This window comes from Rissa tridactyla, chromosome 2 (genome assembly GCF_028500815.1).
Source record: "Rissa tridactyla isolate bRisTri1 chromosome 2, bRisTri1.patW.cur.20221130, whole genome shotgun sequence".
Classification (NCBI taxonomy): Eukaryota; Metazoa; Chordata; class Aves; order Charadriiformes; family Laridae; genus Rissa; species Rissa tridactyla.
Genome location: NC_071467.1, coordinates 79,334,999 through 79,359,804, shown reverse-complemented (window position 1 = coordinate 79,359,804; position 24,806 = coordinate 79,334,999). Strand labels below are relative to the sequence as shown.

The window sequence follows — 24,806 nt, the reverse complement described above, 5'->3', positions numbered from 1 at the left end:
TGTGTAGATGGGTCAGCTAACTTGAAATTCATTACGGAAGATTAGCGAAAATAACGCTTGGTTATGACCTCCTAATTTCATCTGGTGCTGCGCAAGTCCCAGGGAAATGTGACTGACTGTTCAAGGGATTAAATAAATGAATTTCATGCGGAAGTCAGTTACGTGAAAAAGTCCCAACAGCCTTTTCTGACACAGATCTGTATACTTTTTAACAGCTTATTTACTGGTTTGATCTTTCAGCTAAATTAAAGTGAAGTCTCAAATGTAAAAGCAGCCTCCTGTGTCTAGTGCTTCCTACAAAAGAAGAAAAAAGGGTATAAAGCGGGTTGGTTTTGCGTTTTATTCCTGACTCGAGACACTGCGGGAATACGTTGTTTTGTAGTAATACTGTTTACTAGGGGATTGCGTTTGTCAGATTAAATGAATGAGCACGTAACCTTCAAAATGAATAAAACATACGGCTCTGAGGGAATTCGCTTTTGCTGTAACTATTAGTTTTTATTAGTTAAATTTGGAAACAAAAGATTTTTTTCTATATGAAACTAGTTTAACTGCTCAATCTTAAACTAAGGGCTGTTTTTCTCTCCTTTTTTTTCTTTTTAAGAGCATTTCAGAGTATTCAGCATGAAAAAATCTTACTTCACGAGTTCTGATCCATAATAGAACAATGTAACTATATTAATTGCTTCAAAATCGGGAACTAGTTTTATCTCAAAAAAAAGTTCAGTAAAACTAATTCGATGTTTGACTGGCATTCAGTAGTTTAAATGCTTTGCCCAGCTGATCCTGGCTTGTTCCTAGTGGATCCAGCCAGTCGTGTTAACTAATTGATGCCAGTAGATTAAATTGAGTAAGACCGCTTCACTCGTTGCGTGGCACCGTCTGAGTTGACTGCGGTGTCTCAAAACATACTCAGTACTGTGGGTTCTTTCAGTAGCTCTTTAATTGCATACAATTTGTGTTTAGTGGCTTCTGAAGTCAGGCATCCAGAAACCTGTGATCTTTCTCTTCTCCCCTCTAAGATGCACTGTGCAAAGACCCCAGTTAGTCTTGGCTGTGGGAAGATCATTAAAGTGACTTAAAAACAGTTATGAAGGGACTTGTGAAGCCGGTGGTGACAGAGCAGTACCTGAAGTTGTTTCAGCAGTTAATTACAGCCTCCTTTTCTGAAGCCCTCTGAGACAGGTGTAGAAATACAAATTCAGTGAAGTCCCTAATATAGTGTGCTCGTGGTGGAACCTCCTGCGGTTGATAAATATTTCAAGAAGCTGAAAGTTTGTGATACATTTTAAATGCGCTGCTAAACTGAGATACTTCATGGTCCTTTGCATACACATTTGCATTATTCATTTGTGCTGTGCAGGTAGATAAAGGGCCAAATCTATCTTTGGTATTACTCCACTGATTTCTGAGTAACTGAACTAATCCAACCATATGTGTACATCTTGATTTTTGGAAGTTCAAGGCACAGTTGGAATTACTTCAGTGATTTTCTTATACAGGTAGAAGTTGCTTATGCACAAACTAATGATGTTCAGTAGCTTAGGCATTCTTTCATTAAAATAATTGTAAGCAAAAGGTATAATTTAGTTTTTTTTCTCCTTTTTCAGAAAAAAACACTGTGTTCAGTTTCTAGTTCCTGAATCCTAAAGTGACAGATAGAAAAATATGATAAAACAGCTTTCTGTCGTTGGTAAAAACTCATCCTAATAACCTCCTGAAGTAGAAGATCTCGAAACTTTTCAGTAGCTTGATACTTGCTTAAAGTAGAAACGCTCTCCCCACGTTTTAAGCAGCCTTCCATGCAGTGGGTCCGTGATACTAAGCGATGCTACACTTGTGTGTGTGCACGTATACAAAGACATGTGTATACTAACTGTACACATTGTATTAGGGACTTGTGTTAACCTATGGGGAGAGGCAGAGGTAACAGAAAATGGTAAGCCTTGGTCTAACAGCATGCACTGAATTTAAAATCCTGACGTTGGGTTGGCCATTCAGATGGAAGAATATTTGATGGAAGTGGTGTCCCTACGTTTAAATCTGGTATATGAAGACTATTATTGGGTTTTGGGTGTGGATTCTTGATTTTGTTTATTTATTTCTAGTAGAGATTGGTGTTGTAGGAAATAATTGGGATAATTTTAATGAGACATTTAAAATACTTCTTTTTGAGATCCAAAGAAAACTCTTAACATGAGGATTCATGCTGTTACAAATAGTTTCTGCCAGAGGTCAGGACCTTTGTATGACATTCTCGGAATAATTGTTCCATTAATTGGCTTTTGAAACAGCTAACCTGACAATTGAAGCAGGAACTTCGTCTTTCCAGCCGTGAACACATGCACTCTGTGGCTGCAGAATTGTGATCCTCTCTGTCAATCCTGAGTGCTAGAAAACTGCAGTTTTAAGGATCAATCTGGAAGAAAAAGTAGTTGGAAACACAACTCGAGTCAGGGTAAGGCTCTCCTTACACAGCCTGCGTCTAACCCTTTCTAATTACGGCACGTACGGCTGAGTTATCAGCAAAGGTCCTTGATTTTGTGGCAGTGCAGTGGAGCACATCAGAACCTGGGAGTTGAGAAGAAAGGCGCCTATACATTTAGTACACTATGTGGGAATTATCACAGTTGTGTATAACTTTTATTTAGACCAGTTCTAAAAGTTCTAGTCTCAGTGGACTGAAACATGTTGAAGCCAAATAACTCTCACAGTCTTGGAAGTTGTCAGAGAAGCTAAGAGTTAGGACACCTCTCCCTTCTGTGCTAGGAAAGGCTGTAGAAGTCTATTGAGACTGCAATAAGCATTCATTGTCAGTTTCTGCTGAAGCTACAGGCAGAGAAATAGTATCTATTTGAACTGTTGAGTTAAGGCATCAAATCATTTGATGATCAACAGACACTCAGACAGATGTCATCATTTTTTATATAATTTTTTTTTTATTTTCCTAATTGAGGCCTCAGTTTTTCTGACACTGATAATTCTTGATACTTACTGATAATTCTCGTTTAAAGGAAAACTTGCATTCTTCTAAATAGTATTACCGCTGGATGTGGGTGCGCTGCTTGTTACTTTGACTGTGTAATAAAGAAATTAGTACTGACTATTACCATTCTCTTAGGGCCATACAAGTGTTGTGTAAGGTTATCTGCATCTGGAGTGGCAGCAAATAGTTTATTTGGAAACTGAGGGCAGGTGCCTTTGCTTTTGAGTACATACAGGCTCTTTGTTTTGGCATATGCCCAGGGCTATTTCAGCTGAAACAGGTACCAGTTCCTCGTTAGATTTGCATGAGCAGTGGCTCGCAGAGGATGTTGGCTGCCATGGTGAGAAGAAGACAGACTGTTTGTCCAGCCTGCAGGGTGGCCCAGTAGACTGTATGGGAAGTATCAGCATCTTTGTTATGGCGTTGATTGTGCAGTTGCTCACTTCTGTTTCATGAAACCCCTACACAATTGGAATTGGTGGTAAATCTGAAGTCTGATGTGGTTGAGTTAGCCTCTGCTGCTTGACTTTTCACTCCCTCTTTGGGTTTTTTTGAGTGAATTTATTGATAACCTTATTTCAACAGCAACAGGCAGTTCTATTTTGATTTCTTACCTGAGCTGACTTGGTCCAGTACTGAGTTTGCTTTTCTGTGTTTCCAACTCTTTCAAGTTAAGTCCCAGGTTTATTAATGTTGAAAAGGGACAATGCCAAAGGTTTGTTTGGCATTTATTAATGCCAAAACCTGATACAAATTCTCTTGCATAGAGGATTAAGATTAATCCATCATCAATAATATCAGAGGGGTACTGTTGACTAAAATGTAGATAACAACATAAAAGTGAAGAGGTGGTATTACACAGTTGTAGTTTTTTGCTGTGTTTTTAAATGGCTTATCTTCAGAAGGGTCAATATTTTATCACTGGGCCCAGTCTAGCATGAACCTTCTAAAGCTTTTATCTTTTAAACTGTCGAAGCTGTTAGTTCACGCAAGCTGGCCTTTAAGCAATAGAAAAGTCAACCTGTTGCTAGAAATCTGTAACTTGGAAAACCTCAAAAATTCTTCTCCTGCAAGAGGTGATTAATTGTCAATAAATAAAGACAAAGAATTAAAACAAAAAGATCTGCTAGCAAAGATTTTAAACAAGCAAACAAACAAAAAACCGGCAAAACCCAACAAACACTTTGGCAATTTTTTCTTCTTCTTTTTTTTTTTTTTTTTCTTCAAGGTTGCACTGCTATGCAGCTGCCCTGATTTCAGGTTAGATTTCTTTTAGCTCCACAGCTGACTCTCCCAGCTGGCTTTGGATGTGCTAAAAATTTAATAACCAACTTTCAGATTGAGAGTCAAGCACAGAAATGGCTTGATGTCAGCTTTCTGTGAGGAGCAAGTTCTCATCTTTGTGCTCCGGCTCTGCTCCTTTTCTCCGGCTCACTCTGCACAGTGGCTCTGTTATTTTTCATTGTCTGTCTTTCCCTGACATTCAAGGCCATTATCTGTGCACAGTCCTGTACTCATAGGCTATAACTCTTTTTAAATAATTTCTTGCCTAACCGATACTCAGTGACGTGGGTAAAGACTTACTTCTGAGTCCTTCAAAAAACTACTGTCAGCCCAGACTCTGCCGTTAGCCAGAGAGAGAACCAGTCCTGAGTTCTCATATGAGATTCAGTGCCATTAGGGAAGAAAGTTTGTGGCTGCTAAGTCAGAGGAAGTATTATTAGTGATTTGTCTCTTTTATTTTATTTTCTAATCAAATCCATAATATACAGTAAAAGCCAGAACAAGTTATTGGATGCTTTAAAATGAGATATCAAGATCTACTGAAATTAGTAGAACTTGGTTGACTTAGAGGAGGTAAACCTGAGTTGGGTTGCTTTATGGTAACCTTGTAACTGTGGAAGAGACTCACCTGAGCTTCCAGAATTCATAGGTTTTGTTCTGCTTTTGCTGAAACTAAGTTAAACAACCGTTATAAGTAACTTCAGACATAGTGAACTAAACCACATATTGGCATATCCTGTGGAGGAGGCGAAATGTCACCAGCTTTATCTCTGTAAATTGTGTTTGAAATAGCTTGCTTAGAATGATGTGATTAAAGAGGGGGGAAAAAAGTTTCTACATCTAGCTCAGATATTGGTCCTTCCAACCAAAGGAAAAGGCTGTTCTTATTTTAACAGAGCAGTAAAAACACATAGACAGTCTCAAACAAAAATTAAATCAGGAAGGGTTACAGATCCATCACATCTCGAATGAGAGCCAAAGCACCTTTCCAGTGTCCTTGTATGCATCTCAGTAATGGGTTCCACTGAAATGAAATGAGTCAACAGACTGGGGAAAGCTCATCTTTTTCCTCTGCACTATGGCAGTGCACTATTTGGAGGATTACCTGAAAACGTTCCTTACAAGTTACAGACTTTCCTTTCATGGATATGCTCTTGTGATAATGCCTTCCTGAAACTTGTATCTTTAGGTTGTCTTCTTAGCTTATCATGTCAGGATTATTATTATTTTAAAATTTATCAGTTTATTCATGTGTCAGCGATGACTTGCATACAGACACAATAGCATTGCTTCAGAGCACATGCATTACATGTGTGAATTTCTCTCTTTGCAGTAAGTTTATGAACTTACACTCTTGCCATCTGAAATAATAAGGCATCTCATCCTTGTGAATGTGCGTGATGATATGCTTGGTGATAGTTTGAGAAAAACAGGGGGAATAACTGGCTATGGCTCCTTTGTCATCCATTTTCCTGCAGGTGCATTCATTAAGACACAAGTGGTGGTGTTTCGTAGGATAAGATACTTACTGCTTAATTGGTAGCAAAATTCTATGTACTTTGGACTGTAAGATGTTGTTACCGTATGTAAGTTATAAAGCAGCCACCCATCACTTGCAAGCGCTCACAGCAGCAGAAGACAGCAATGGTCAGCCAGGTGAGATTCCATCTCAGGCTAGATCTAGTCCTTGAAGTGCTGACTGGCTGCCTCCAGCATAGCAGATGTAAGTTATGGGTGAGTGAAAGCATATTAAGGATACCAGGTGTGCAGGATGAAGAGGATGCTGTACGGATTTATGCATTTGTTCTCAAGCAGTTTGGGTATATGCAGCCCATGTTTTGATTCAAAAAATACAGGACTGACAAGGAAACAGTCAGTTTTTACCACAGAATGTGTTGGGTTGGAAGGGAAGTTTAAAGGTCCTCTAGTCCAACCCCCCTGCAGTGAGCAGGGACATCTTCAACTAGATCAGGTTGCTCAGAGCCTCATCCAGCCTGGCCTTGAATGTCTCCAGGGATGGGGCCTCCAGCACCTCTCTGGGCAACCTGTTCCAGCGTCTCACCACCCTCATTGTAAAGAACTTCTTCCTAATGTCTAATCTGAATCTACCCTGCTCTCGTTTCTTTAGTTATCCTTAAGGCAGCTGTCAAAAATCATATTGGGGTTGTTTAAGTTTTCTCGTATTTAGAGTGTTTCCATGGGTGATCAGACCGTTGAGGAAGTCTCAGGCAGTTGGGAGGGTGTGTGTTGTGGCAGGCTGCCCTTACTTCCACTGGGTCTCCTGACCCTGAGAGTTGTCTTCTGTGGCTTATGCAGCTTTCAGAAACATAACATTATAACATTTTCTTTCATGTTACTCTCGCTTTGTTGTTTGTTTGTTTGTTGGTTTTTTTTTTGTTTTTTTTTTTTTTTTTTACCAGGAATAAAGCTTGTTGCATTAGGAGTAACCAAGTGTGGTAGTGAGTCAGGCAGTGCTGCACCACTTTCCTTCTCTTAAATTTTGCTCTGTGTGCCCTCCTGCTGTCCTGTCCTGCTGTGGACCAGGCTTGCTAAGTTCTCAAAGACTGCTCTGACTTCGGGGTGTCATTCTCTTATCTGATATTATGTATTGAACCATATGGTATGTTTTTCATTAGGAGCTGCATGAGCTCATCTAAAAGCAGAAGTTATTTTCTACCTGAATTCTAAGTTTTGAAGTGCTTAGAAATCACACATATGGCTGTAGTAAATGCAATACTAGAGATAAGTGGACTCGTTTGCTCCTAAAGAGAAATGAACACACAAATAGTACCTGCGTTCACCTCAGTAAGTGAGGCTTTATTTTGTCTGTATATGCATGGAGATTAAAGCGTTTCTGTATATTTCTGATTTGCGATTTTTTTTTTCAAACAAAAAGCGATTGATTTTTTTAATTATTTCTGATATTATTGAATCCCACTAGTAGTTAGTGGGCTACTACCAATCAGTGTTTTGAATGCTTAAAATCTCCTATGATATTATTTGACTGTCAGTATGCCTTTAGCCTGTGTCTTCTTGTAGTGCGCTCAGAAATCATGAGGCTACTGAACGGCTTTAGCTCGGAAGGTCTGGCAGCAATAATCTTAACTGTTTCCTATTCTTATTTTTTAGTTCTTTGGCATCAGTGTTATATGGCCTCAAAATGGAAATGAGCTTGGATAAATGTAGAGGCAAGGTGTCCAGACACTGGTTTCTGGAAGTAACTTCCTTGTGTTATTAAGTCATATAATAGCTGTGGCATAGCTGCAGGATAGAGCAGACAAAGAAACTGTCTGGCTGGCTGTGCCCTCCAGGATAGACGCTGGATATCTGCTTGGACAAACTCTGAAAGGCTTTACGGTTAAACCTTTTGTCCTATCAGGGCCTCCTGGCACTATCTTTACATTTCTATGATGGGAAACAGACTGAACCTAAGTTTCAATTAATACTGGCTCCTGAAAAACAGAAATGCTGTCCATAAAATCATTGGAATTCCTGTTTGGACAGTCACATTCTCCAAGCTCTTACAAAACCTATTTGTGCAAGTTTCTCTCTTTCCTTGCTTTAAACTTTGATTTTTAATGTCCATGGAACACTTTAAAAGAGTAGTTAGCAATTCGTTGCAGAACTGAGACAGACAGACTTTGCATTTTCTGATTGATTTTTCTGAATGACAGAGTAGGTTTACTTAAAAAAAAAAACAAACCCAAAAAACAACAACAAAAAAACCAACAACCAAACAAACCAACAAAACACAGCATGCTATTACATCTAAAAATGAATATATCTTGGAAGGGAATTTGGAAGAATGAAATCTGTACGTAATGAAGGGATTGAAAATGTTTCTGGGGATGGGAGCCCAGTCATTATTGTTTGCCAGCACTGTCCTTATTGCTTCAGGACACTCTTCGTCATGACATAGGATTTTATATATTTTATGGAATTAATGTTCATTATGCTTTTTTTGTCATTCACCTCATGCTGATCTGGAAGTGTTGAAACACACACCAGTAAGGCACAGTACAGCTGTGAAAAACAGTAGCTTTTGTTTGGTTGTTTTTGGTTTTGTTTTTTTTTTTAAAATAGGTTGAAAACTGTGGGGTTTGTTTTTTTTTTTTTTAAAAAAACAACCTTTTTTGAAAAAATCAGTTTGGCCCAGTTTGCCAGAACATCTGCAGAATTCATGAACAGCTTGTTGTCTGAGCTCAACAGCAGGAGAAACTGTAGTCGATCAGTTCTGCCCTCTTCAGCAGGTGTAATACCAGTTGATGGAAATTGCAATACATGGTTTCAGGGGACATGTGGCTAATGTGTCCAGATGATAGCAACATCAACAAAGTATAGAAAAAAAACATGGGCAGATGTTTGGCTTATTCTGTCTACATGGATACGTGTACTTAAATTCACTCTAATGGAGTTTTATCTACTGTCACGTTGTGGTTTGCTCTGTTACAGAGAAGGATTTTACGGTAGGCTGCTAATCTTGCAAAACAGTCCACCTGTTGCAGCAGCCATATTTTGCAGTGTCTTAGCTGCAGATTTGTTGACCTTTTTTAAAAAAAAAAATAAACTCTTTCTTTCCAAACATATTTGAGTGTTACGTTTGTCTACAGTGGGATGAATTGCTTTGCGGTTTTGGCATATAGCAGGCTATTCTTGCAGTGAGACTGGATACTTCAGACCTTCACAGGCATAAAGAAGATAAATTACACACTTTTCAACTTCACCCTTAAAAAAAAAAAAAAAAAAATGCCTCTAAGTTTATCTAACTGAACGATTTTTACTTTTGGTTTTCTGCTGTGTGCGCTAGGAGTATAGTCAATTCTGAAATTACTGAAAGAGGATCTCGTCTAAACTTGATCAGTAGAATATTCAAATGCATCAATAATTATTAAAGGTATTTAGCCACACTGTTAAATTATGAGTCATTGTACTTCAAGTCCATTTATGTATAAATGAAAATGGTGGTGAATCCTGCTGTCCTGTAGTGAGAAGGTCCTGTTGTCAGTATGCAGACAACGGCAGGAGCGTCCCATGTCTGTTATCTGCTCCAGGCCCTTCTCTCTTCATTCCCACTACTAGAGAACTTTTTAAAAATTCTAAGTCATCACAGCTTGCAAATTTAGATTCAGTGCTTTGTATGATTAATTAAAAAATGTATCAAACTGTAATTTTGAAGCTGATGTGAGCATTTAAAGAAAAGGGGCTTTATCTGTTATTCATTTAATGCTGCATTAAATTAACATCTGAATCAAATAGCAAAATTTGAGTAAATAAGATCTTGTAGTTGTTATGAGGCCTCATTATTCCATACACATAGTAATATTTTCAAAGTGTAATTTTTTTCTTCTTCCTAAGCTGCTTGTAATGTTTCCCCCTGTTTTTTCAACAAGGCATTGTGTGTTGATGTTTGTAATTAGATCATTTGCATACAGCGGTTGTCATTAAAAAGTTAGCATTTTCAGTAGTTACAATGTCATGTTATCTGAGTTATCCAAAGCTCTCCCATTTCTAAATATTTAAAATTATAATTTAGGTCACACGGTTCTCATCATGCTAACTGTTTTTTCAGTGTTATTTCCTCGCGTGGCTGCTTCTCAGGTTCAAGTTTGTTTCACTGTAAATAATTGCGTAGTCTCCATTTTAGTGGGATTCTAATGTAGAGTGGTTTGTTGCTTTTTTGTGTGTGGTGGTGTTTGTTTTTTGTTTTTTTTTTTTTTTTTTTTTTATAGATAAAACATAGTTGTGGGTTATTTGCCTGAAGTCTTGTATCCAGAGCCATGTGTACTCAGTTGCTACAGAGATACCTGTCATCCCCTCTTCCCTAGACAGATGAGCCTGGTACCAGACGTGCTCAAAGTAGTGGTGTGCATGAGAGACGGAGAGATGTGCTCTGTGGAAGCTGGAAGACATGGCTGGAAGAACAAAAGATAGAAACTGTTCTGCAGTGTGGAGACACGAAGCTGCTTAAAGGGAAGGGAACTGATTTTATAAGAGTTAAATTTTCAAAATCCTTCTCTCGAAGTGGTGTTACACTGTTGTGGAGGGGTTTGCTCTTCCAAAAAAAAGCTGTGGAAAGTGGCTAGAGACACTTTATATTCTGATGATGCTGTCGAAGACATCCCAAGCATTGTGGCAAAGGTCTCTGCCCGCTTTTCATGAATGTATTCAAGGGAGGGAATGCTGTATTTCTTTCTCTCTTTCTCTTTCTGACTTTGCTCTGCAATGGACATGAGCCAGAGAAACGTCTCCCTCGGTCAATGCAGCCTCTTGTTTGAGGAAATGAAGTAGAGTGACTACAGTCAGTGCATGCCATTAAATTATTCCTTTCATTCTAGTTCCAGTGACTTTGCTTTTGGAAATTATATACACTTGCCAGCCATGTAATAGGAAAAAATCAGTCTTTACCAAATAGAAATCAAGCTTTAGGAATAGGAAAGTAACACAATAACAAGAAAGCTTCCAATAGAGGTGAAATTAGGCTTAAAGTCCTGACTTTGGCAAACTAAATATATGCTCTTCCTTTTTAAGCCTGAATTACTTCATAGATTTCCAGCACTTGCTAAGTAATAGTTTGATGTTGCATTTTTGCTTCTCAGGTGGTTGGATAATCTAAAATACACAAGGAACAGACAACAGAACAGGCCCAGAAAATTAAGTAGTTTTTCTTCTATTCTCACAGTTTAGCATTGCAAATGTTGCTGATACTTGCGTATTCCAGGCTGCTGAGGCTCCCCTTGAAAGGGCCTGAATCAAAGGAGCCAGGCTTATTCAGCAGAGAGGCTTCTCGGGGCTACATCCAGTGTAGCTTCTCAGGTAGAGTAGGGAAAGTTAGTGTTTTGCGTGGGATGGGCTATTATTGAAATTGGAGAGAGCTTGTGAGCAGAGAGGAGTTAACCTCGCAAGATAAGACAAGATGGACCATCCATGATCAATTCAGAAAATAATGTTCTCCCATATAACTTTTCATATAATTGAACAGCCTCTCCATTCCTAGTCCTCGGGCACACAAGGAAAAAGGTGTACCTCTCACACTGGTCAGAATAGGAAAACTCGTAGAAATTCTCTCTTTTACTGCAGAGGTGTTCTGGGAGGGAGAATAATTTTAATGGCACAGAAAGTTACCTAGTACTGTGTGCATGGCAGCTGTCTACTCAAGTTTTTCTGCTTCTGGGGTGACCTGTGTTTGCCTCAGTAACCTTGGTAATGCTACTTGCAGGCAGGGGAATGCCCCTTAATCCTATGCACCAGTACATGCTGGGGGCCACCTAGCTGGCAAGCAGCTTTGCAGAAAAGGACATGGGGGTCCTGGCGGACACCAAGTTGAACATGAGCCAGAAATGTGCCCTTGTGGCAGAGGTGGCCATCAGTATCCTGGGCTGCCTTAGGAGCAGTGTTACCGGCAGGTTGAGGGAGTTGATCCTTCTTTTGTGCTCAGCACTGGTGAGTCCACACCTGGAGCACTTGGTCCAGTTCTGGGCTCCTCAGTTCAAGACAGATGCGGACATATTGGAGGGTGTCCAGCAAAGGGCCCTGAAGATGATGAAGGGACTGGAGCTTCTCTCCTGTGAGGAAAGACTGAGAGAGCTGGGACTGTTCAGCCTGGAAAAGAGAAGGCTGAGTGGAGGATCTCATCAATATGTGTAAATACCCAAAGGGAGGGTGCAAAGAAGATGGAGACAGGCTCTTTTCAGTGGTGCCCAGTGACAGGACCAGAGGCAATGGGCACAAACTGAATCACCGGAGGCTCTGTCTGAACATCAGGAAACACTTTTTCATTGTGAGGGTGACCGAGCACTGGCACAGGCTGCCCACAGAGATTGTGAAATCTCCCTCCTTGGAGATATTCAAAAGCTGCCTGGACACAGTCCTGGACAACTGGCTGTAGGTGGTCCTGCTTGAGCTGGGAGGTTGAACCAGATGACCTCCAGAGGTCCCTTCCAACCTCAACCCTTCTGTGATCCTGTAAAGATACCTGCTATGCATGGTTTGGGTCTGTGTGTGGTGCTGATACGTTGCATCATGGCTTGTGAGCAGGATGAGGTTTGGAAGTGGCCACAGTAATCACACGTCTTTGATATGTTGTGCAAGCATAGACTGCAATTTCAGATTCTTATTCTTTCAAGCTAGCCAAGATCATTCGCAAGTGTCACGTTTCATCTCATTTCTGTCTCTGAGACATTCAGCTGGGCAAATCATATGGCTTTGACAAAATAATCCCAACGCATACACAGTCCTGAGATGCTGAAAAATCCAGTTAAGATGTTGGTACCACACGTTTGGTGTTGGTTATTTGTAAAGTAAAAGTGAGGTCCCCTCATGCTGTTTCAATTCATGGCAAATGCACATCTCTACTTCTCCTTAACCAGGGAGCAGCCAGAAATACATCCGCAAGAGAATCGTGGGCAACATGTTCATGGAGGACCTGGGAGGGGAGGAAAGCCAAGTGCTTGCCAGCCATCCCAGATCTCCTTCCACTTACCTGCACGACTGGGCACCCAAACTGCGGTATCATGTATTTGAACCACAGCAGCTCTCATCAGACACGAAGGGAGGTTTCCATGCTGCATGTTGCTGCCTGTGCCTTTGGTTCATCACAGGCTGCACCATCAGCTTCGCTCCTGCCCGTGGTATCTCGGAGTGTCTTGTCCAGGGAGGTGAGAGGGAGCTTTGCTGGGGCCGGCGGTTCAGTGGTTCTCCTCACCTCCTTCCGTGACCAGTTCAGAATTGTTTTCCTGGCGCTGCCATGGAAACAGTCCCTGCAGTCGCAGAAGAGGGAATGTGTGTGGCATTCAGCTGCTGCCAGATGTGGGGAGGAGGGAGCCTGCGTTTCACCCAGTCCAAGTTCCCGCTGCCGGGAGAGATGGCAGATTTAAGATAGGGGCAAGGGGGAGAAAAGGTATGACTCTAAATGACAGCTCTCAGACCATGCCCGGAAATTAGTTCAATCCCCCTTTTTTGCCATTAAATTAGCTAAAAGCGCCAAGTTTAAAATTCAGTATGCTTTGCCTTGTTTTTATTTACTTTGCCTTTCCTTCTTGATACTACCATATCGCAGACTGGTCTGTTCTGAGAAGGGAGCTGGAGCTCCTACCTGCTTGTTTTGTGCTCAGGCCATGGGGCTTTAGGGATGTGCACTGTATGTGCCAGGTCTCAGACGGAATCATTGGGGCTGACAAGGCTGTCAGAAGGTTCCTGCGTTCATCCTGCAAGGGTAGATACAGTTTTGATTGCTGTGTTTTTTCTGTAGTAAACACTTAAATAGCAGATGACTTCCACAGTAGTGTCAATGAAATATCCTGATGGCAGTTATGGAACAAGTGGATTCATTTATTATTTTTACCCCACCCCCCAGTAAAAATAACAATGATTCCTATGGCTCTCATTTTATAATTGTAGCAAAGCAGTAATTCCGATATCCCTGCTGTAAGAAACATCCCTATAGAGATGCTTCTGTCCATTTTCATCTGCTGACAATTTCCTGAACAACATTTTGGTGTCAGTTGACTAGTCTTGGAATTGAAATCTGCCCTGTAATTGTGGAAGCAGCACTGTTATTTTACTGAAACTTGGTCATTCTGTGGTGCAGCAAGCATTGATTTGTATGTTTGATCTCCCACAGCCATAACCACAAATCCAGTCCAGTATATTAAATTCTTTTGTTCCATTCACTGTTTTACTTAGAATAAACAGTGCAAATCTGGGAATCTCTTTGTTTATTTGAAGACTCAACAGCAAAACTATTTTGTGTTTTATTGGAAGAATGGCCCAGATTCCCACTCTGGATATTTTATGGATGAAAATCTGTTTTTATATAAAAAAACTGATCATTATGTTTACTGTTCTTTGTTTTGTGGCAATAAATATATGTTTTGCCAATGGGAATGGCCATTGTTGGTCAGACAACTTGTCTCCACCAATGACCATAAGTATATGCTGAAGGAAGAGTAAGAACAGGGCAAGAATAAATGATACTGTGCCCTAATATTCAAAAGTCACCTGTTCTCAGATTTCCATAACCCAGTGAAGTTATGATGTGCTTAGTAACCATCAAAAGCATGCCTGTTACACAAAGAATCATCTTCTTTCATCTGTTTTCAGGTCTGGCTCTTATTTTCTTCATTTGATGTATCCTGCTTCTTGTTTTAGAAGAACTAGTGAATATGCCATATATGCCATTTTGTAGACCTCTACCATGTCCTCCCTAAGCTGTATCTTTTCCAGACTGAAGATTCCAAACTTCATTGTTCCTTGTACAGAATCCATTTCATACCTTTGATCATCCTTGTAGCCTTTCTTTCTGTCTTTTCAGTTCTGCCACATCATTTTAGACACGGAAAGAGCTGTAAAATGACAGTTTTGATAAACAGAGGCCAGCTGTGGTCTGTAGAATGCTTTTGGGTCAAAATTGGAGCCACCGAGAGAGACCTCATGGTGTCTGTGGCAGATGTGGATCAGGAGGAGGAGCTGGATGAATCCGCCTTCAGTCACCTCCAAGAAGTGTTGGGCCTGCAGGCCCTGGTTCTCAAAAGGGAATTTAATCATCCTGATATTTACTGGGAAAACAACGCAGTGGTGCACAAGCAATCTGGGAGGTGCGTTGAGGACAGCTTCCTAGCACAGTGTATGCATGGGACAGCTAGGAACGATCCTCTTCTGGACTAAATGCTTACTAATAAAGACACGTTTGAAAATATGAATGTCAACAGCAGTGCTGGCTGCAGCAACTGTAAGAGTGTAGAGGCCAAGGGGCTTGAGGAGGACAAGTGATTAAAGACCTGGACTTCAGAAGAGCAGATTTCAACTCAGGGAGCTGTTGGGAGGGATCCAACAAGGCTCTGTCATGTAGGGCAAAGAAGCTCAGGAATTTGGGGGTATTTCCCAGTACAGCTTCTTCTTGAAACACATGAACAGTCTAGCCTCCTAAGCAGGTAAAGGAGCAGGCGTAAAAAATCATCTGGAAAACCACCAAACTACTAAGAGAGCTCAAATGAAAAAAGAAGCACTTGAACAGTGCAAAAGGGGGCAAACTCCCAAAGAGGAATATGGAAATACTGCTTCAGTGTGCAGAGGTGCAATTAGGAAGGCAATAGCTCAGCTGGAGCTCAAACTAGCAAAAGATAACGAGAGTAACATAAAAGTTTTTGCAGGTATGTTAGTAGGAAGCAGAAGTACAAGAAAGATGTAAGTCTGCTGCTGAATACGGCCATCAAATTAATAAAAAATGGCACAGGAAAGGCTGAGGTACTCAGCCTATCTTCACAGGTCATGTCAGACCCCAAAACGTTGTCAGGTAGCAATGATGAAGGAGATAACAAACCAGTGATGGTAGAGGAGGGTCAAGTGAGGGACCATCTTTACAAACTGGACAGGTACAACTCCTGTGTGACCTGACAGGGCGTAACTGAGGGTGCTGAGAGAGTTGGCTGACATCATCACAAAACTACTCCCTAACATCTTTGAAGGGTCTTGGAAGTAAGGGGAAATCCCGTGTATCTGGAAAAGAACAAATACTACAGTTATCTACAAAAAGGGCAGAAAGGCAAATTCAGGAAACTGCAGGCCAGTCAGCTCTATCTATGTTTCTGTGCAACTCATGGAAGCATTTCCAGGCAGCTGGAGGGCATGTGAAGTTAGTATCAGTTTTGCTCCAGGAGGATCACGTTCTACTGATCTACAGGGAATTTCATCTCCCATTTTGTCTTGCTTTTTCAGGCTGTGAAAACATCCTTCTGAAATTCTCTGTTGTTGCTCTTCAGCTTTAGTCCCACATAATTTTGTATTATTGCCAAACTTGGTCACCCTGTTGTTCTCTCCTTATTTTAAGTCCATTTATGTATGTATTGAACAGTGTGGACCACAGAACCAGAACTTCACATGTGGACTTCTTCAACTGTGAGAATTTACCACTTATTTCTAGTCCTCCTATTTAAGAAAGTACTTATCCATAGAGACACTTCCTGGATAAGTAGTTCATGTTTATATTGGTGTCCACTAATTCTGTTCTGTGTTATAGTCTCCACTAATTTGCCTGATATGACTGTCTGGCTTGCTGCTCTGTAGTCTTATAGACCTCTCTGGAAGTTGGCATGGCATTAGATGTCTTTCAGTTGTCGGGTACTACATCTGTTTTAAGCTATGTATTTTCTAGTTCCTTCATAATTCTTGAGCGAATACCATTTGATCTTCCAATTTGTTACTGTTTGTTTTGTCAATTTGTTTCACGACCTATTCCACAGTCACTTCAATTTCAGGCAGATCCTCTGATAAGACTCCCTCAGTGAGTTCTCAGCATGGGAATTTCCCATGAAATAGCAAAACCTGTTCTGAAGGATTCATTTAGTTTCTGTTCAATGAACCCTTTTATATCCTGATCACCCAGTGGCTCTACATGCTCTCCAGGCGGATTCTTGCTCCTGATGCATTTGAGGAAGGATTTGTTGTTAGCTTTGATGCTTTTGGCTGTTTGTCCCTTAGGACCATATTGTGCTGTCTTGTGTTTTTTATATTTAACCTGTCAGTGTTTGTAGTCCTTTATTTTCTTCATTTGAAGATGATTTCAGCGTTCAGGAAGAGCGTTTTTGTTTCTCAGGACTTCCTTTGTCCTCCTGTTTAGTTGTGCTAACTTCTTTTGTTATGTCTTAAGCTTTTCTTGACACATTGCATTGGTCCTGTGCTTCCAGGATGGGGATGTGAAGTGTTTTCCATGCTGCCTATGAGGACTTAACTCTTATCTTTAAACAAACTTTTTGATTTCTTTCTGTTACATATTTTCTCTTTTTATTTGGCTCATAACTGGCAGATTTTCTACCTTCTGTAGGGATGTTGGATATGAGCACAGAATGATCATTTAAAGAGTGGCTTCTCAGCTGCAAGATGTCAAAACATCTTTTGTGCATTATTTGAGACCAAGTCAAGAATTATATCTTTTCTTGTGGGCATCCTAAGCAGCTGTCCATGTGCCATGTCTTTCTGTTACTTTTTTTTTTTTTACTGTACAAACTACAGGGGTAGTTGAAGATTCCCAGAACTATCACATTTTGTACCCTTCTTTCAAAATGTGCCTCTGTCTTGATGGACAGCCAGAACTGCCAACTCCATAGTGTGTCAACCCATACAAGTTCTTTTTATTCAATTAGATTGTTTATTTAATTGGATTCTAAGCTCTTTCCCTGTCTTCGTCCATACTACTAATGTTATCCTGAACTGTGTGTTCCTTACCTATTTGTTTTCAAACAGGTAATTTTTAGACTGTAACTTCATTATAAAAACCGTTTTAGTTTGTTCAAAAGATGAGCTATTCATACCAGAAATTAGAAGAATAAGATCGTAATGATACTTCTTAAAACTAACATTTTCATTACTAATTGCTTTTCTCTTCCGTAAGGAACAATATGAATCAGTTGGGAATTTCCTTAATCTGAGGTATTTCTGCAGGGTAGTCAGAAAAGGAATGAATTGCCTAATTATTTTACTAGTTCTCTTCTTTGTAATAAAAGATGTAATAAAAGAGGAAAGATTCAAAAGCATAGTTGGAGCTATCAAAGTTAACTGCTACTGCCACAGAATTATCTTTGAGAGAAAACGTGCAAATCTTGAGGGTTTGCAGTCTTTGAATTCCACTTTTTAGCCTGTGATATTTGAAAGGCTGTTTTTTTCCAGTAGTACTTAATAGTAGAAATAAGTGAATTATTTGACTAATCCACATACTGTCTGCTAGAATTTTTTGTTTACAACCAAATTTCCTTACAGTTTCATTTTAATCCTCTATTTACTTGAAAGTCCATCCACATTCAGTAAATGTAGCAAACTGAATTTTGCAAGTATGCAGAAAATCAAGCTTCTATGTTGTTAGTTGTAAGAAAAGAAAAAACAAAATCCTGTGGTTATTAATTTGCATGCAGTAGCTTGCCCTAAGAAGAAAAAAAAAGAAAAGCCCATTTTGCTTAGTGACATAACTTTTGAATCCCTTACTAACATGCTAATGACTAGCTCTTTAATAGCTACTCATGGCAATATTCAGATCTAGTATCCTAATTAATTCAGAGATTCAAGGATAATTGCAAATTATGGAGTCTGTTCTTGGATATGCTGCACTAATAGTCCACGTACGGACTGAGAAATCAGTCTCTTACAAGGCAAGGAAAATCAAAAGGGAAAATTGTTCATCGGAATAATTTCTCCAGTGGAAGCAGGAGAAGAGGAAGGGACTAGATGTCTCAGACCTCTTAGACCATTCTGGACAAGTGGAAAGCTAATGATTTATAATGCTGGCTCTCCATCTGTACGTGATGCCTAGAATGACGTGTATCTTCAAAACTCTGGAAGGGAGAACTATTTCAGAGATGTATAAATAGGGAACTGGAGAACCCTGTGAATAAAACACTGGAGAAGACTTCAGATCTCTAAACATGTAGATAGACTGCACAAAAAGTGTTGTGTGTTATTGGTATCCACGTATATTGGGGTGTACTGACACCTCTGTAGCTCTTGCTAGCATCTTAGCATGATGCCCATCAGAGCACAGATCAGATTGGAGCAGAAAGGGAGAACAGAAGCTGAGTATGTTGTCGGAACCAAAAAAGGTTTTCTTAGTACTTCAATGTCTAGAACATTTTTAGAAGTTTCACTTTTTGAAACCACATTGTTTCACTTTCTTAGCTTTTCACATATCTTTAAACCATACAAATAATTTTTACATCATAATAAAGCATCTTCCAGCTGCAACAGGATTGTGCTTTGCTGTTTTCAGAACAAAATGACCCTACAGATATGTATTGGAAAATCAAGGTAAAAGGCATCAGTTCACAGTTCTGTCTGATACATTAGATTTGCTGACCATGCAAAGTAAGGCTCCAACTACTACTATCATAAATGGAATTACTCGTTTCTTTTCCACTTAGGCGTAGTAAATCTTTGTAAGAAGCAAATGAGAATTACAAGCTCAGGCCATCGTAACACTGAAGAGTCAGGGTCTGTTACTGAACTCCAGCTCTCTCACTCACACTTTCCTTGGAGAAGATCCACCATCTCTGAGGTTTTGTTTTGCTCCCACATTGAGCTTTACAATTAATAACAGTAAGCCCTAAAGCAAGTCAAAGCTATTGAGTTAGAAAGTCAATTTATCTCCTTAAATTGCTGCTGAAGGAGGAGAAGCAAAGGTATGAGATTAGAAAGCTCTTTGTAGTTCTAATCCTATCCTAACACTCCAAGGCTTTTACTTACACTTTATTACTTTGGAGACTGAAGTAGTTTGCATGGGAGGAAGTAGAATAGCACAGCAATCATGGTGGGTGATAAACCATTGGGAGTGTTGGCAAGGGATGCAAAAACTAGTGAGAAGGAGAAGAAAGCAGTGAGCTAAAAGACTAAAGCTGAATACAAAACAGAGAGAAGAAAAAATGGGATAAAAAAGGACCAGGCAATTTGAAACAGAAAAATGGAGATAATTTCAATAACTTTGGTGATTGTGTTGGAGAAGAAATAATACAATTTCCCTAGGAACAGAAGTCCAGGCAATTGGGCAGTGTGCCTTCAGAGAGCAAGGTTTGTCTGCAACTCGCAGAGGAACAGGGCAGTGTGCTTGGAGAGCTGAAACATGCAGCTGAATGCAATTGTGACCTCATTTGTATCAGGGTCCTAAAAATAGAAAATAAAATACGGTCTGATTTCTATAAAAGTTTTTAAAGGCATGAAAGGGACTTCTTTGAAGTAATCTTACATGAAAAAAGAAGGAATAGTTTATTTTAAACACCATAATAAACCAAACTACTTCTTTAGCCCATAAGTAATCCATATGCAGAGTAGCCCAGATGCCATGCTTATCTCTTGTAAAGAAGCATGGGATTGCTAAAACCCTCAGAGCAGGTGACAGAATGAGCTAGAGAAATACTGGTTCAGGCTGATAAAATACTAGCACTTAGATCAAGTCTAATGTGTCTTTATGTAAGCATGATGATGATCAGAGAGTCTGATAGCGTCTGATCTGTAATACAGATTGGCATTGGCATAAAGCCTTGGAAAAATTTCCAGAACTCATCAGTTCTAGGATCACGGAAAAACTAGGTTGAGAGAGACCTCTGGAGGTCTACTCTAAGCAGGTCTATCTTCAATGTTAGACTTTCAAAATCTCCGAGAATGGAGATTCTACAACCTACCTGGGCAACCTGTTCTAGTGTTTAACCACCCTTGCTGTGTTGTTTGGTTTTGGGGATTTTGTTTATTTGCTGATGAGTTTTTTTTCCTTATATCCAGTCAGAATTTACCTCATTGCAACTTGTGAGTGTTGCCTTTGTCCATTTGCTGTGTACTTCTGTCAGGAGCCTGGTGATGTCTTCACTATAATCCCCTATTAAGAAGTAAAAGTCTGCAATTAGGTCCTTCTTATACCTTTTCTTCTTCATGCTAAACAAACCAAATTCCTTCAGCTTCTTCTCATACAAAGTGTGCTTCAATCTTCGGACCGTCTTGGTGGTCCTCTGATGATCTTGCTTCAAAATCTTGTCATGTCCCTTGTCCTGGTGGGCCCAAACCAGGCAGTGTACTCAAGATGGCAGTGCCAGGAGTACCAAAGGAAAGGGAATAATTACTTACTTGTTCTGCTAGTGATTCTCTTGCTAGTGCAGTGAAATAAGTGGTTGGCCGTCGTCACTACAGGAATGCACTGCTGAGTCACAACTTGTTGTCTACTGGACCCCTTGGTCCTTTCTGTGGAGATGCTGTACTGTTACATGGGATTCCATCCTCCGTGCGGGACTTTTCATTTTTCTTTCTTGAACTTTATGACAGTATCATTGGCCTGTTCCTCCAACTTGTCAAGATTCCTCTGAATGGTAGTCTTGCTCTCCAGTGTATGAATTGCTTCCTTCGGGTTGGTGTTACCTGGAAATTTGCAGTTGTGTATAGGTGCAGTCATAGCTATTAATAGTTGGTTGTTTGGATTTTTTAATCTTGCAACAACATTGCTAGTGATGGTTTTTATTCTGTTTGAAAACATCAAGAATGTTTTTCTTCCAGATACAGAATGGGCTGTCAGGTCTGGTTTGTGTCTGATGCTGTCCCTAGATTTCCACCAAGTTAAACTTCCCTAGATTTTGCTGTTTTCCTCAGGAAGTATGTGCCCCAATTTTAGCTGCTCATGTGTGTCCGGTACGATAGGTTAAGAATGGTGTGTTGTCTAAGTAACGGCATTTACTTGGGGTTTACAGACGTGCAGTATATGGAATTATGCATGATGCCACAGGATATGCATAGCAATATACACATACCTTAATTAATGTCACAAGTAGTACTTGTTTAGTAGGTTAGAACAAGATAGAGCCAATGTTGTACATTTCTACAGCCTATATACTTTTGGGATGCTCCTGTGAAAGACTTCAGTCCAGGAGATGATTTGTTTGTTTGTATAGCTGTAATCAGGCTTTCTCCATTCATCTCACCAGGGATTCCCAGCCTTAGCTCAGTGCTGTTATTTGTCTGTATTTGAAGATTCAAATGATCGCCAGTGCACCAATTTCTCTTTGTATAGCATATTTACAGTCAAAAGCTAAACACTTTTCCTCTTTTAATATTATGACCTTAAGATTCACGTGAATTCAATAAATCTGCAAGGCTATTCAGCCTAAATTTAGATAGATCCTTTTTTTGTATCAGCTGCTTTTTATTATCTCTGCTGATTTTGCTGTGTCTTTTGCTCAGCATTGATACACATCTGTCTATGAAAGGACTGAAGCATAACTTTAAGATTGTAAAGGACAGAGATCAGCTCTGAATATCAGCCAAATTTCTTTTGATCTGGTTTACCCCTCCCAACATTCAAACGGGTCAGTACAGACCACGCAGCAGATACAAAGCATAAAAATAACCAAATAGCCTCTTACTTGGTGTGCCCTGAGCTCAAGAGTTCATAACCTGTCCGAAAGCTGTGAAGATTTCTATCAATCAGGCTTATTCAGTTCCTGGACCACTGTGAAATGTATGACCTTACTCAAGTCTTATTTAATGCTTGAAGTTTTGGTGTCTGCAGAGGGTAGATAAAATATAAATCTCGTACTGAAAAGGCAAATATGTCCAATTGCCTTCTATGGAATAATGAATATTTTTTACAAAAGAACTCAAGGTAGTGAACAAATACCACTTTTAAATATAAATGGCTTCAGACCCTGGCAGATACATACTCTTTTTATCATGTCAAAACAATTTGATAAAGTTATCAGGAAGTTCCTCCCTTTCCCAGCTGCTCTCTTGGGTGATTTCTCTGGATGGCTCTCATTGTTATTTCTAACCTTTCTGTTGGCTTCCCCCTCCCGCACCCTGTCTGGTGCTAAGTGCTAAGGACTACCAGATTCGTCACTTCAGCTTTGCAGTGCCTTTGCATGTGCATTTGCTTTGGCATCATCGCCCTTTGTAGCACAGTCCATGAAGCTGCCCTTGACGTGGCTTTACTTAAATTAAGCTTGATGTTTCAATGTATTTTCTGCTGTTCTTCATTCTGCAATTGTCTTGACAAGATTTGCATAATCAGTGGGTCAGAATTTGGTTTTAATTTTGATGTTCTGATTAGCTTGATTCATATAAATAATAGAAGGCTGTGAAGATCACACAACATGGCATGAACTGGTGAAAATGACTGTAAACAGAACAAATAAGACAAATGATGGAGTCCGGTTCAGTAGTTATTTTTATAAAATGTAAGCAAATACTATTTCTAGTTTCTGTCTTCTTGCCCTGTGACAGCTGCTTGAAATCTAAACATATGGATTTATTCAAATATTAGTCACTCTTGCTGCTTCCCTAACAAAGAGAAGGAAGGTTATTAATTTGTTTTCTGCCAGGGATTCTTGATACAGAGGGATAGTCTCTCTACTTGAATTCTGCTTTTCTTCTTTCATTCACAAGGCAACCCTGTGGACCAGCACCTTTGCCATCACACAAGAGAATACCTAACACAGTTGTTTGGTAAATTTAGCGTAGAGGATAATTCTGAGGTAATAATTGTTTGGCTCTGCCCTTTCACATATCCCACCTCCTGACCTTTCATCTCCTTCCTTCCATCCCTAACTTCTGATGACACCTGACAGAAGACAATCAAGTGAGAAATAGCAGGAATTAAGTCAAGCTAGTAATGACGTTACTGTTCACCTATTGTAGCCATTTTCATGCATTAAAAACACAAGATTATTTTTTTTCTTCAGTGATCCAGCACATCTCTGCTTCCAACTTGAGGAGGAACAGTCCCACAACTGTCCTTTTCCAGTCATCTCTTCAGGGCAGGACTTAAATAACGTGGGCAGTGAAACCAGGAAACATTAATTTCTACATCTTAAGAAGGGCAGAGTTTCCTCAATAAGGGACCAATTATTGAGAGAGACACAGAGAGAGAGAGGGGCTGCTTAAACTGATCATTTTAGGGCATTTGCTAGAGTAGCAATTTGTATTGTAGGACTGAAAGAGATTAGTGGAGGGTGAGTCATGAAGTGTGCTAGGAAATGAAAGAAAGATGCAATGCAGAAGAGAACAGAAAGAAGTAGGAAAGAAAGACAAATGACAGAGTTAAGAGAAGAAAAGTATATTTTGGAGACTAGAATCATAAGCAGGAGTGTTCAGTAGACAAAGTAATCACGACATAAAGATGTTAGTTGGGAAAATGCAGAAGTGTCTGGGAAGTAGTCAACCAGAGTGATTAACTGAAGGAATATGAAGCATAGAAAATATATAAGAAGATATACAATCCAGGTAGCAGAAGAAAAGAAAAAGACAAAATAATCTTTAAAGTATTTCAATTTAAAATAGGTTTGGGGGCATTTCTAAGTTGACTTGGGATAGCATGGACAAGAGGAAGCTGGAGAGAGGTTGTTTGCACACCTACTAGAGTAAAAGGACACAGGAGCTACGCTTGTCTATCTGGGAAAAGGCAAATGACAGCGTGGACGGTTGGGAATGTTAGTTAGTCCTTGATTCTTACATTCTCTTAGTAACGTTATGAGAACAGCTGCATCTTCTCACTAGGCTGGTAAAAAAAGTGCCCTCTGCTAGGCCATGGCAAACGTGTCTGAGCTGCCTCCCCTGGGATGGCGGAAGGTGAAGCTGGCGAGATGAAAACATATGCTAGGCATCAAAATGTTCTTTCATACCATTGTCGTGATAGAATCAAGTAACTTAAACAATGCAGTGGAACAGAATAGCTCTTAAAGCTTTTGCTTTAATTTCGAAAGTAAACTTAATGCTCTGGTTTTGCTTGGTATTTTATACTATCAAATTTTCTCAGTGCTTACATGCTTTGATACAAGCATGCTAGCGTAGCAAATACTACACCACTTTGATTTTACGTTCTTCAAAACTTTAGTAATATTTCTGTTACAGTCCTTTTTGCAGTAAGGGCATTATTTTATGCAAACAAGGCCAGGATCTGAATAATAACTCTTGGAAAGTTGATCAACGGTCTCTTCAGCTTTTCAGACAATTGATTCTACTAGGTGAGAGACGAATGCTCTGTGAAGTAGGCATATCTGAAATAAGTGATTATTATTAGGTGATTTTT

At 39.8% G+C, this 24,806-nt stretch overlaps 1 protein-coding gene across 3 annotated transcripts in view; it reads left to right on the top strand.

The window, feature by feature from the left end:
* CTNND2 (catenin delta 2) overlaps window positions 1-24,806 on the top strand; it is a 679,731-nt gene that overhangs the window by 231,104 nt on the left and 423,821 nt on the right. The gene's annotated exons all lie outside the window — the stretch shown is intronic.